This window comes from Eleginops maclovinus, chromosome 12, assembly GCF_036324505.1.
Source record: "Eleginops maclovinus isolate JMC-PN-2008 ecotype Puerto Natales chromosome 12, JC_Emac_rtc_rv5, whole genome shotgun sequence".
Classification (NCBI taxonomy): Eukaryota; Metazoa; Chordata; class Actinopteri; order Perciformes; family Eleginopidae; genus Eleginops; species Eleginops maclovinus.
The window spans coordinates 13948832-13961767 of NC_086360.1; positions in this window are offsets into that span (position 1 = coordinate 13948832).

The following is a 12936-nucleotide window of genomic DNA, read 5'->3' on the forward strand; positions in this document are numbered from 1 at the left end:
CTTTCAGATACGTGTTATTTTAACCCATAACAACGCCACTGACTGTCTTGAAGAGGCCACTTTAGTAAAAGGCTTCTGAAGGCACCATTCTCAAAGTCAGCTGCTTATTGCTTAGATGGTGTTTCGTTTCCATGTGAACAATCAGTTTGATTGACAGCTCCGAATGATGTCTTAAGTTAATCGCTCCAGTGGTGTGAAAAGGTCATAAATCACCCAATTATGTTTCCCCGCTTTATGAATAGATATTTTTGGGGGAATATTTAAAATGCCTCCGAGGCATATCAACTTAGTCAACCCAGTATTTATTGAGAGGGAGTTAGGGGGAGGCTGCTTGTGCCAGAAATAACTGATAAGCTGAATACATTTCCAGAGTCTGTCACACTGAGGAATGTCACAGTGTTAGAAAGTTGGTAGTGAATTCAAGGTCAGGATTTATGGTTTATGACAGCTTTGCCATGTTTCCTGAACAAGAATATAAATATATAAATAATTGTAGAATCAAAATTAAGGGAAAATTCAAAATGTAAACACAGCCATCACGCAGTATTTTACAGCAGAGTTATCTGCACAAAACATATTGATTTAAAACACCTTGTCTATCTTAAAACAGTCTCAATGTATCTTTCCACTCAGCTATGGTAAATCAATACCCATCAAAATAAAAAAGGGTCTTAGTCATTTCTATTCTACTTGCTCAGTCAGTACCAGAGAGAAAACAGAGTCACAGATCTTTATCTTGCATGGGTGATTTGCAGAATTTCCAATCATAAAATGTATCAAACAATGTCTGAGGGTCTTGATACTACAAAGCAACATCCTGCACAAACTAAAGTGAAATGATTTTGTTACAAAGATGTTAAGGGAAAGGATCTGCAGTAAGTTTTATTTATTTTCCTAAATCAATTATCAGACTGCGATGCTCAAGGCTACTCTCCGCATGTCTTTTAATGTTACAAAGTAGGTTACCCTCAGCTCATGTGGAAGTTACTGCAACGTGTTTGACGCAGGTCATTTTCTTTTACTGATGCCTTTCACATGTTGACCTTCAGGGCTGAGAAATGAGGGTCTGCAGCCACTACAGAGGAGGATTACGGGAAGATGTGACACCACTACAAAATATAAACTTCAAGGGAAATGAGACCAAGATTGAAAGAGGTGTTTGTGTCTGTAATGTTGTATGGATCGAGTTTATGGCTCATATTGTAAACAGCTTTTTTGATCTTGAAAAAATGGGAAAAAGGTTCCCAGTGAGAAGTGAACTACAGGACAGATTGTGAACAGTGTTGCATGTAGGCGGTCAGATGCTATGAAGCGCTCTGAAAACAGCAGGTTTCACACAGTGTTTCACACCCTGCCTGATGTGTTACAGTAAGTATTTACACTTGCATAAAAATGAAGATTTCCTCATTTGAAGTGTCAACTAATTTCACAAGGAGAGAAGTAATAGAAAGTGGCTGATTTGCTTTGAAACAAACTAACACATAAAATAAATAAACTAAATGTCAACTGTCAAATGGTTGCCAATACATTTACATAGCACATTTCCCACTGTCACTAAGTGTAGATGTTTAAATAACATCTGTATAAAATGTTGAAAAATTGCCTTTTTCTACACTTGTGAAGCTTCAATGGAACTGCAGAAGTGCACTGAGCTGCATTAAGTTATTTTACAGAACTGGAATTAAATGAACTCGTCCGATTTTTCTGCAAATCAGAGTCAGAATTATATTATGCACATATATCTGCTTCCTCCTTCACAGTCACAGAATAGATGAGTTACATTTGTTGCGTGCTGCAGTGTGATTTGAGCACGACAGTCTGCCAGCTTTGCCAGGGGGGAGCGGGCCTTGCTTCTCCTGAGCTGAGCAGCCCGATCCACTCAGAGTGAGTGTGCCATTGAAATAGAGTATTTCCTGCCAGTGCCCATTGAATGAATGAGGCAAAAGCGATGACAGGGATATTACACAGACATGCCAACACTAGATCATAGAAAGTCTTTGCCTGGGGTCATAAATTAGATTCTAATGATTTTGTCATGCTGTTAAAACAATAACTTTCTAACCCAGTCTCCTTTTCTTGCCTCCATAACCTTTGATTTATGCTTTTTAATTTTTTGATGGCAAGAAATAGTCTGACACTTGTGCCATTATAATGTTGATGCGATGAAATATCGTCACAATTCATTTTCTTTTTCTGGTTTAATTAGTTTACTTTAAAATGCCATCCATCATTACTAGTGTGGATGAAATGGGGAAGGCACTGAGAGCAGGGAGCCTTGGCCATGAGACGATGTCTTACAGCTGATTTCCTGGGAAATAAACTCTGGCTGCATTATTCATGAAGCTCGCCATAACTTTAATCTGATTCTTAATTCAAGACTTTCATCCTCGGACAATATTTCAAGTCACTCTTTCTCAATTTCTTGGAAGCTGTCATTTCTGCAAATGTGTCTTTGGGTGGATTATCGCTCCTGCTCTTGATAGCATCATATTGTATTTCGAATGAGGATGCAGATCAGCAATCAGCTCCAGTTAGCGTTCCAATATCTCATTAATCATGCTAAACATTTTGACGGTACGAACAGTCCTCACAAATCCTCCCTTCTTACTTACAGTTTAATATTGTAAGTAAGAAGTCCTGCATAGGACTGGAACACATGATGAGAAACATTATCAAACAATACACAATATAGAAGTCTGTGCTTCTTTTTTATTGTTCTAGTAATTCTAAGTCTTATTTTGCACAATAGAACATTGAGAAAAAATGACTTGTTAAGTAGGACACGAATCATATACTTTCATGTGATGTATTTATACAGTATAATGACCCATACAAACAATAAATTGGACTAGAAGATTTTGACATCACCAGCATTACAGCATTCCTGTTTAATGTGTATCGGTTCACGACCGAGTGTGAAGCGGCTGGGATGAGGATCAGCACCTCCAAATCTGAGGCCATGGTTCTCAGCAGGAAACCGATGGACTGTCCACTCCAGGTAGGGATTGAAGCCTTACCCCAAGTGAAGGAGTTCAAGTATCTCGGGGTCTTGTTCTCGAGTGAGGGAACAATGGAGCGTGAGATGGACCGGAGAATCAGAGCAGCGGGAGCGGTACTGCAGTCGCTTTACCGCACCGTTGTGATGAAAAGAGAGCTGAGCCAGAAGGCAAAGCTCTCTGTCTAGCGGGCCATCTTCGTTCCTACCCTCACCTATGGTCATGAAGGATGGGTCATGACCAAAAGAACGAGATCGCGGATACAAGGGGCCGAAATGGGATTTCTCTGCAGGATGGCTGGCATCTCCCTTAGGGATAAGGTGAGAAGTTCAGTCATCCGGGAGGGACTCGCAGTAGAACCGCTGCTCCTTCGCGTTGAAAGGAGCCAGTTGAGGTGGTTTGGGCACCTAGTGAGGATGCCACCTGGGCGCCTCCCTAGGGAGGTGTTCCAGGCACGTCCAACTGGGAAGAGACCGAGGGGTAGACCTAGGACCAGGTGGAGGGATTATATCTCTTCGCTGGCCTGGGAGCGTCTTGGAATCCCCCAGTCAGAGCTGGTTGATGTGGCAAGGGAAAGGAAAGTTTGGGTCTCTCTGCTGGAGCTGTTATCTCCGCGACCCTGACGGATAAGTGGGAGAAGATGGATGGATGGTGTATTGTTTTATTTGCATCAACCGTGATATCGATGGAAAAAATACAAATATTTTTGGTTAAAGAAAACTTGAGGTAATTCAAACTCTATCACTGCTTTTCCATCCAGAAGATAAATGACTACCGTTAATGTTTATTAGTAGTGTTGTCAGTTGCACTTTTAGGCTAAATGCAGCAAACATCCGTTGCATAACATTTATGCATATGGCCATGAAGTAAAAATGGCAGTGCTGTTATATTCATGTCAAAGAGCACATTCATCGTAATGACCTCACTAGTAAACATTTTATTTCAGAGACAAGCAAGAGCTTTACTGTGAAATAAATGCATAGCTCATAAAATGAATTCACTGCAAAGCAGCCATTGGAAAAACAATCTGAATCGAATTGAAGAAAATGTAAACAACGCATCAAAATAAGTGATCAGATAATTCATTAAAACTAAAGAGCTACGGACAGAATAAGTATTGCATATGAGGACAGTATGTTTAACACATTAACTAACAAATGACGTGTGAAACGTTAAAATCTACAGTAACTCAACATGAATAATTCATTTTCAAATGTTACTTTTTATATAATGATCGCATACCTCCAACATCACTTGTTATACTTAGAATTAGATAGTAATGTGGACCAGTAACAACAAATAAATTGAATCTGGTAATACTGTCCAAATTATGCAGATGGAATCATATTCTTAGTGGATCTTATTAAATGCCATTATGCTGAAGTATGACTGAATAACATTAATTAAGGGGAAATGCAGAGCTAATTGTGAGAGTTCTACAATACGGTTGTTTTAATGCACCATGGAAATGCATTCATTAATCTCAAACTGGCAGAGTAAACACAGTATTGGAAATAATTCAGTTTTCTCTAAGCTCAGTAAAAGCCTGAGGCTATGGCAATAATTCCAAAGATCATGACTTTTCTAACTTTCATTCCACCCTGATGTCCTCTATTACTTTTTCACCTACGCGCGCACGCATGCACGCATGCACGCATGCACACATACACACATACACACATACACACACACACACACACACACACACACACACACACACACACACACACACACACACACACACACACACACACACACACACACACACACACACACACCTCCGTTATGATGTTTTGAGTCGTCATGAAGACAATACATCCATTAAACTGCCTTCCTTGGCTTTGTAGGCTCTAACAACTGCAAGTCTTCATTGCAATTTTATCCTTACATGACTGGCAGCTTTGCTGACCCCTGACTTTTCGTGTGGTGGCTGAGGATCGATCCTAAATGTCACAAGTCAGAAGGTCAACATTCAAATACGGCCGGCTTTAAAGCCTTTCTGAAGTACATGAGTTGTCCCAGGTGATGTGCTGTCACACTCACCATTTCCCATGCTTTGGGTGAAGGCAAACAGCATACATACATATACATATGTTGTATTTAGTTGTGACATTAACACTTTAAGAAAGTATGTTAGAATAGTAAAGTCCTTCAGCAGCAGAGGGATATTTGGTATGCAAATAAAAGCACACTCTACCCTTGAAATAATGATGAAAAACTATGATATTTGTATGTATTCCACTTTCAATGCAGTAGGTACTGGTAGTATAAAAACTGAATACAAATACATGAATACAAATACATAAATTCATATTTTATCACCGAAAGCTGGCCGTGTTATATCACCCAGAGTGTTGTGCAAGATAGATCAAGGGTGCATGGACTAGTGCAATATTTTAAGCCATTTAAATGTATTGCTGCCCATTTCTCATAAAGTGCTGAAAAGCTCTTTCTTAACTGAGAAGGTAAGGCTGATGAAACTAATGGCAAGGGCTTCCTGGTTCTACAACACATTTTACAAAGTTAGAAGTCACTAAGTGTTTCTAAAAAGATGCTTCAAAACTAACATAATAACCATGTAACTAAGGATGAAAAATAATGCATTCATGCACACTGCATGAAATAACAAAGGTAGACATTTCAGCGAGCTCTAAAGCGACTGTTTCTGTCCTGCTGTTGTGAGATTTAATTATCAGCATTTTACATCTGGACGTTATTGCAAGTCTCCACGCAGGTTGTTGAAACGGAGCAATTATCATATCACATCACAATACATTATTTAGTTAACCAAAAGCCATACTCATGTCAAGTAGTGTGTAAATGCAAAAGTAAACAGGGCTTTATTATCAAATGCCTGTATTGCATTTCTGTATTCATTTTTTTGTATATAACGATTAAATCTAGAAATATTCATGAGAGAAACTTGGAGAGAAAGAAAAAAGAGAGAAGGAGAGATAGAGCACAGAAAGACAGAGGACAGATGAACAGATGTTATCTGACAGGTGCGGTAGGCCCCTCTTGGTGTGTGGGCAGCAGATATGACAGGGATTTTGCATACACTATGAGAGCTAATGCTGTGCACTTCAGTACCTGTCATGACTCTAACCTTATGGTCAAATACAAAAGTTTGGGACGGGTGTAGGCGGATTAGTCATGTCCATGTTTCACATTGTTGATGTAATGTGATCGCATCGCCAAAAACCTGAGCAACTTGGCCCGAGACTGTTTGCAGTGTCAAAACAATACAAACTCATTGACAGGATGTGTTGGATTTTTCATATTCTCCATGAAGAGATGCAGTTGCTATTTTTGAGGGTGCTCTGTAATGGCACTTTTCATCTTTTGCCGTAGGTACATGACCCATGTGACTTTAATCACGCAGATTTACGATGTTTTGGATTTGGCAACATCACAAAAATCTCTTTCAGCTGGAGCTGCATTTTATTTTGTTTAATCTACAGCACTTCTCCTCCATTAGCCTTTCAATAGAGTGGCTACCTTTTACTAGCATGTGTGGATTGTGGCTAATTATTAAAAATAGAACAATGGCCAGCAAATGCCCAGATTTACAGTCTGTGTTTTATTTAGCTATTGGTGTGGGTGTTGTCCCTCTACTATCTGGTTATAAATATGCCAGGCAGGCAGACCCCTTGGGGGGTGGTGACCAAAAGCATCAGGGTCAAGGACAAAGGAGGCCCACTAAATGCTGAAAATTAAATTAGGTAACCCACCTGGAATGTAGCTGTTGAGTGAAGTGTGTGTGTGTGTGTGTGTGTGTGTGTGTGTGTGTGTGTGTGTGTGTGTGTGTGTGTGTGTGTGTGTGTGTGTGTGTGTGTGTGTGTGTGTGTGTGTGTGTGTGTACACTTTTGTTGGTATTACATTTGGTGCACTTCAAACCTGTGTGAGTTTAAGCTTAAGAGTGAGTGGTGGAGAATGTTTAGGACGGTTGTGGGTTTGGTGGGTAGGTGGATGATGACAGAGCAAAGGTTTGCAGTGTGATATGCTTTAAGCAGGCAGGTGGGCAAAACCCATGCCAGTATCTGACGCTGTTGTACAGTATGCAAAGATCAGAGACATAATATTTCTATCCCCAACGACTCTGCTCAGAAACTTGCAATTTGACAAAAAATAATATTTGACTTGTATTTTATTCATATATATATAATAATTGTGATAAAGTAAAAAAAAAAATGTTTAATTAAAAACTAAAATAAAAATAAAACCCATTGGACTCATGGGTAGCAGCACAAATGTATGCATACTTGTATTATCCTGTGATCCAACAGAGCTTTCCTTTAGCCAACACTTTTGTTGATGGTATGCTTGCCTGTAAATTATCTTTACTGTTTTATATATTCTAATGACCTGCTAAGCACTCTCTATCTTACACTAGCAATTAACTAGACTTAATGAGATGGGAGTGTACCAGTTAGATGCAGTCTCCATTTTTACACACTTTTATTTCCAAATTACAGAGTGCTTTGTAGGACATTTTCAGGAAATTACGGACCTGTAAAATACAAAGTACAAAGCAGTAAGATGAGGTGAAATTCAGGCAGTTATTTCCATAACATTGTAGTAAACATGAAATAAATTACCTACAATTACAAATAGAGACAATGCAACAGACTCAACACATTGTCCCCACTATCCATTATTCCCTACGGTATTTATTACAAGATTCCTATCATTGGACAATAGTTGTGCAGGGCTACTGTTTTTTTTTATTCGGGAATAACACAGTAACAGATTTTTTTTTTTTTAACACTTTCTGGACAATATCACATAATAGTAGTATGTGAAAAAGCTGTTAATCAAAATCAGGACACCAATGTCGCCAACACTAGACACAAAACAATCCAATTACCATACTTCTCAGATGTGCAGCGCCTAGTACTGTAGTTAAATTGAGTTGTTGTGACCCTCCGTGTTCAGCGAAATTGAACAAGCTTAGTTTCATTGTACGATCTGTGTGCTCTGCAGAGAGCAGTGTAATGTGCATTATATGGGGGGTAAACATTATGGCCTGGCTTTGGTCAACTTGACCAGCTCTGTGCTGAGGTTATCAAACTGCTATTACAGGCAACATGTCACTGATTAAATGTAATCAGCAGCAAAGTGTCATGATAATAACAATCAAGAAAAATCTATAACAAAGCAATGATTCTCTTACTGATTTGCATTAGGTACACATACACTATACAATTAACTGTGGCAGTTCATGCTACTTGCGCCGCTGTATAACGCTAAAGCTAAGGAATGACGTCAACAGGCTCTGAATGATATCATCCGGCTTTGGTCCCTGAGGGTGGATGACTTATATTTACTTCTTCCTCTAAATAATGCTCATTCTCTCAATTATAATAGAATTATTGATTTTCCCCTATTTCAACCTCCACACAGCAATGCTCATTAACTTTATCATATATCTCGGATGTGATATAATAATATATATATACATTTGATGTCAATTTAATTGCATAACAAATTGCTAACGTCTTGCTACCTTTGACTGTAAAAGTGAAAATCCATAAGACCTATTGCAACCTTTGTAAAGTACTGATGCAAAACAGAAAAGGCTCAATGCTCTGATTTCTAATTTGTTTTGTATCTAAAAGTTTATTCAGTGGATAAAAAAACATTTGTGATGACACAGTGTAATAACCATGAATAATACCCATATGTCGAAGGCAAAGTGCCCTTTTATTTTATTTCTCCCTAAACACCATTAAAGCTGTTTAGTTTAAGAGCTGTCTGTGAACCTACCGTCTGGACAGTATTGATCAGACTAACAAAAGTGGATTGCATTTATTAGCTTACATTTTCTTTATTACAGACATCATGTTAATATTGCCAAATCTATAAACATGAATATGGTGATGAAGGGAACGTGGACAGAAGACGGTAAAACAGGAGAGAAATGTTGTATGTGTATACACGGCCTCCAACATGAGGATGTCTTTACCATAGTGTGAATGAGCAGACAGCGTGACTATGTTCTAGGTCACCTGGGAAGGATCGAAAGTATTGTGTCAAAGCCTGACAAAAACACAAAAATAAAACCTCCCTGGATGTCAGTGCAGCACTGTGGCACATATCACACACACACCAGCCTTTGAGATAAATGGACTACTGTGATTTTTTATTGGGGTACATTAAAAAGCCTGAATCACAGTTCATCTTGGAACCAGAGCGACCATGGAAACTCTCAATGAAGTGTTTAAACACATGTTCTGGGCTGAACCCGGGAGAGCTGACTGCGTGGGGTATAATCACAAACAGTCAAGTCTTAAAAGAGACCTTATCCGGAAAGGATTATAGAAATAATCATTTTATGTGCACCATTACTAAATGCATACGTAAAGAAATACATTCACATAAAGTGTTTTATTTTGGGCCTAACAGCCAATAAGCATTTTAATCTCTTCCTCCAGATAATGGTGTTTTCAGTTCATTTATTTCTATCTTGGCCACTTAGAACCATACAACCCTGCAGTCTTAAAATAATGCTCATTAAGTATGCAGCATTTCCAGTGAAACAAGTGGAGAGAGTCTCTGGATAGAGATTGATGGCCAAACTAAACTAACAGACCAGAGACATCCAAAGAGAAATAGGGATGCATGTGAAGGTCTTTTAAGGATAGTGAAAAAGCAAATCCTTTATGTTTATACAATCTTTCATAGGGAGCTTATTTATTGTGTGGTGAGTAGAGCAATTAATTATTCATTAATCCATTCACTACAATCACTAATTTAAGTTTACAGGTTTCATGGAGCCCACCAGTATTACATTGGATAAAGATGAAAAACACACTGTTAGTCAGGCACTAAAGATATTCAGAAAGGATAGATTGCTGCTACTGATAGCACCATGAATTGCACAATATTGGCCACCGCTATCCACCCCATCTCAAGGTTGATTCACAAATCTGCCCATAAAGTTTTGCATCTTGTGCTTCAGTAACCATCAACTCTCTTAAGACGCTAAGAATGGCACTGTAAGTACATGTGTGGCTGTAACCTTTGTGAATTGGACTGTTGTTTCAGTAAGGTTCATTTGTATAAAAGAGGCCAATTTTATGTAATGTTAATATATGCATTTTACCTAATTTAGATGTGGGCAAATACCACAGGAGAACCAAGAAGCCATTTTCCATGCAGCCCAGTAAGTGGTGTGTTACACACTTTGTGAATTTGTTCCTGAGATGAGGACAGGAGATTCTTGCACTTGTGCTAACCATTTAGCCACTTTGCTGCACAAAAGTAACATGGTATTCACATTCAAATGTTTTTGGAGAGGAATTACATAAATCCAGTCAATTCAAACTGTCAATCAGTCACTTGAGTCTGTGGTTTCAGACGTAATAATACTTGTATATTTGTGCAAGTTTTTGTAATGCATTGCCATGAGCTGTGATTTGAGTGTAAACAAGATAAATACAGCTTACAAATCTAGCACCAAACAATGCACGTTAGCATCAACCTCTTCCTGCCCAAAACCTTTTACACAAATTATAAGAAATCAATAAAAGCAAAACCAGGAAGCTGCTTGGTTTGGATGCATGAGTGAGATTATAATCTGTTCTTTAGAAGGATGCTATCGCTGTAATGCCTATAATAACCAATGTAGATACAGCCAGAGAGAATTGCACCACTATTGCTCACTTGAACATAACAGTGTGGAAAATAAGCATAAAATATCAGATTCAAAACACAAATCAGATTTTCTTCGCTTTACATGATTACATGGCAATGGGGAAATTAGGTATACAGCATGTTGCCTTGAATAGCCATTTGATTGAATGAAAATTATGATATTCATCCCCTCATTAAAAAATGTTTCAGTTCAGGAGTTGTGTGAATGCATGATATGTTTACATATAACATGAGTAAATCAGGCATTGGTCATTATCTGGTTATGGTTTTGTCTGAGTTTAGCTTCATATACAGTTTTCATTTCTTTGTTGAGATCAAAATGCCCCCAAAACCCTTCATATTACATTTCATTTAGCTGAAACTTTTATCCAAAGCGACTCACAATAAAAGCAATAAACATAGAGAATCAAACTCCGAACAACAAGGAAAGTACAGATATATTCACTTCAAGCAAGTCATACCATTGTAAGTGCTTGTGGATTTGTTACAAGGCCTAAGCTAACTCTATGAAGTGCTTCTTTTTTTTATTGCCATGATGCAATCGCAAAGGATGCGTTTTCAGTTCGCGACGGAAGATATGCAGTTTCGGCTGTCCTGTATGGGTATGGTTTGTACTATATTGAAAACCAAAATTAAAATGACTGGGATGTTTAACCCAGTCTTTGACCAAGCCACAACATATAACTGACCTGAGTTGTACAAGCCGCAACAAGTTAAATCCCCCCTACATGAATTGTTGAGACTGGACCAGATCTTTCCCGACATAAAAGTTCCTTTGGTTAGTGAAACAATGGGAAAGTACCTGTTGATCTAGCACCAGAGGTTGTTTCTAGGTTAAGACAACCATTCCGGTAGATGCAGTAAAGCTCTAGGTCCAACACTCCAACAGAAGGTCCGTTTAAAACCTGTCTCTAAATCTACAAAAGAAAGAAAAGAAGAACAAATCTCTTGGCAATCAAGTATTTACAGTGAGCAGACAAGAAAGATTCAAAGACTTTAAGAAACTCATACACACACACATGTAGCCGTATAAACACATCCAGAAATATAAAATGTGCACATGTGTTTCCCACAGCAGAGAGCAACCGACACTTCATCATCTTAGATTAGCAGGGTGGTCAAACACGATGGAAACTCTCTCTGTAGTGTGCTTGCTTTAAAAACAGTCTTAGTGTGTGAGTCTGTGTGTGCATGTGTGTGAGATGTACTAGCTAGGCCCAATCTTCTATGTCATTCAGAGGGAAAGTGATGTGTCTATATGTGGATAATAAGCTCCTTTGGGGTATAATTCTCTCCCACTGTAGACCACAAACCAGTCTTTTACTTCAGATGATACACTTCATCCAGGGAACTTGCTTTTTTCCTTCTCCTGATCTCATTTACATTCCTCTTGTATTGTTTTGTGACTTATACTTGGTGTCTCTGTTGCCATGGCAGTAATGTGGGTCCTATTAGAACACACTCGTATGCTTGAATCTACTTTCCGTATAATCGTAAAAACCTTTCAGAGCCTATATCAAGCTTTACTCCAAGCACCGCACGCTCCTCCCGCCAACTTAAAACCTAGGCCAGGCTATAAAAGCATATACGGCCTCCTTCTGCTTCAAAATGTCTTTGATTTTCCTCCTCGCCTGAACCACTTCAACTGCTTTCAGGCTAGTTCTCTTAGAGCCCCTGTTAAGTACCACTAATTGAGGTGTGTAGAGTTTTTTTGACATGAGGGGTACCACTCAAGCCCCTCATCTTTCTTCCAGCCCCCTCTCCAAACAGGCACACACGCATGCACATATGCATCCACATTTGAACCCGCACTCGCTCACTTCTGGGCATTTCATGGCTTTATTTTCTTTAATTGTTGTGATTTTTCCCTCACTCTCTTGTGGCCCTGCTATGCACAGAGCCAGAAGCTCATCTCAAGGTTGCAGAGCAAAGCCTTTGTTGTGGATTCACTCCCAGTGTATGATGCTGTCTCTTTCCTTTCAGCCAGTGTCTCCTTCAAAAACAAATCCAACAAATACTATACTGAGTGTAAAAACTGGTACTGAATAGGTATTTTTTCATTCCTCCAAAAATACCTAGACAAGTCAACATAATTAATTACGCTTTATGTCCATGACCTAGTACCAAAAGGAAATATGTGTGGAATTCCACATTCTTGAATGAAATTGTAGGTTTTCTCTTCCTTTCTCACATAATCCCAGTTCAGGAGAAAATTGTGTTTTCTTAATTTCCTGGGACATTCACCTTGTGGTGTGCGCAGGGCCATCGAGTCACACACATTAGT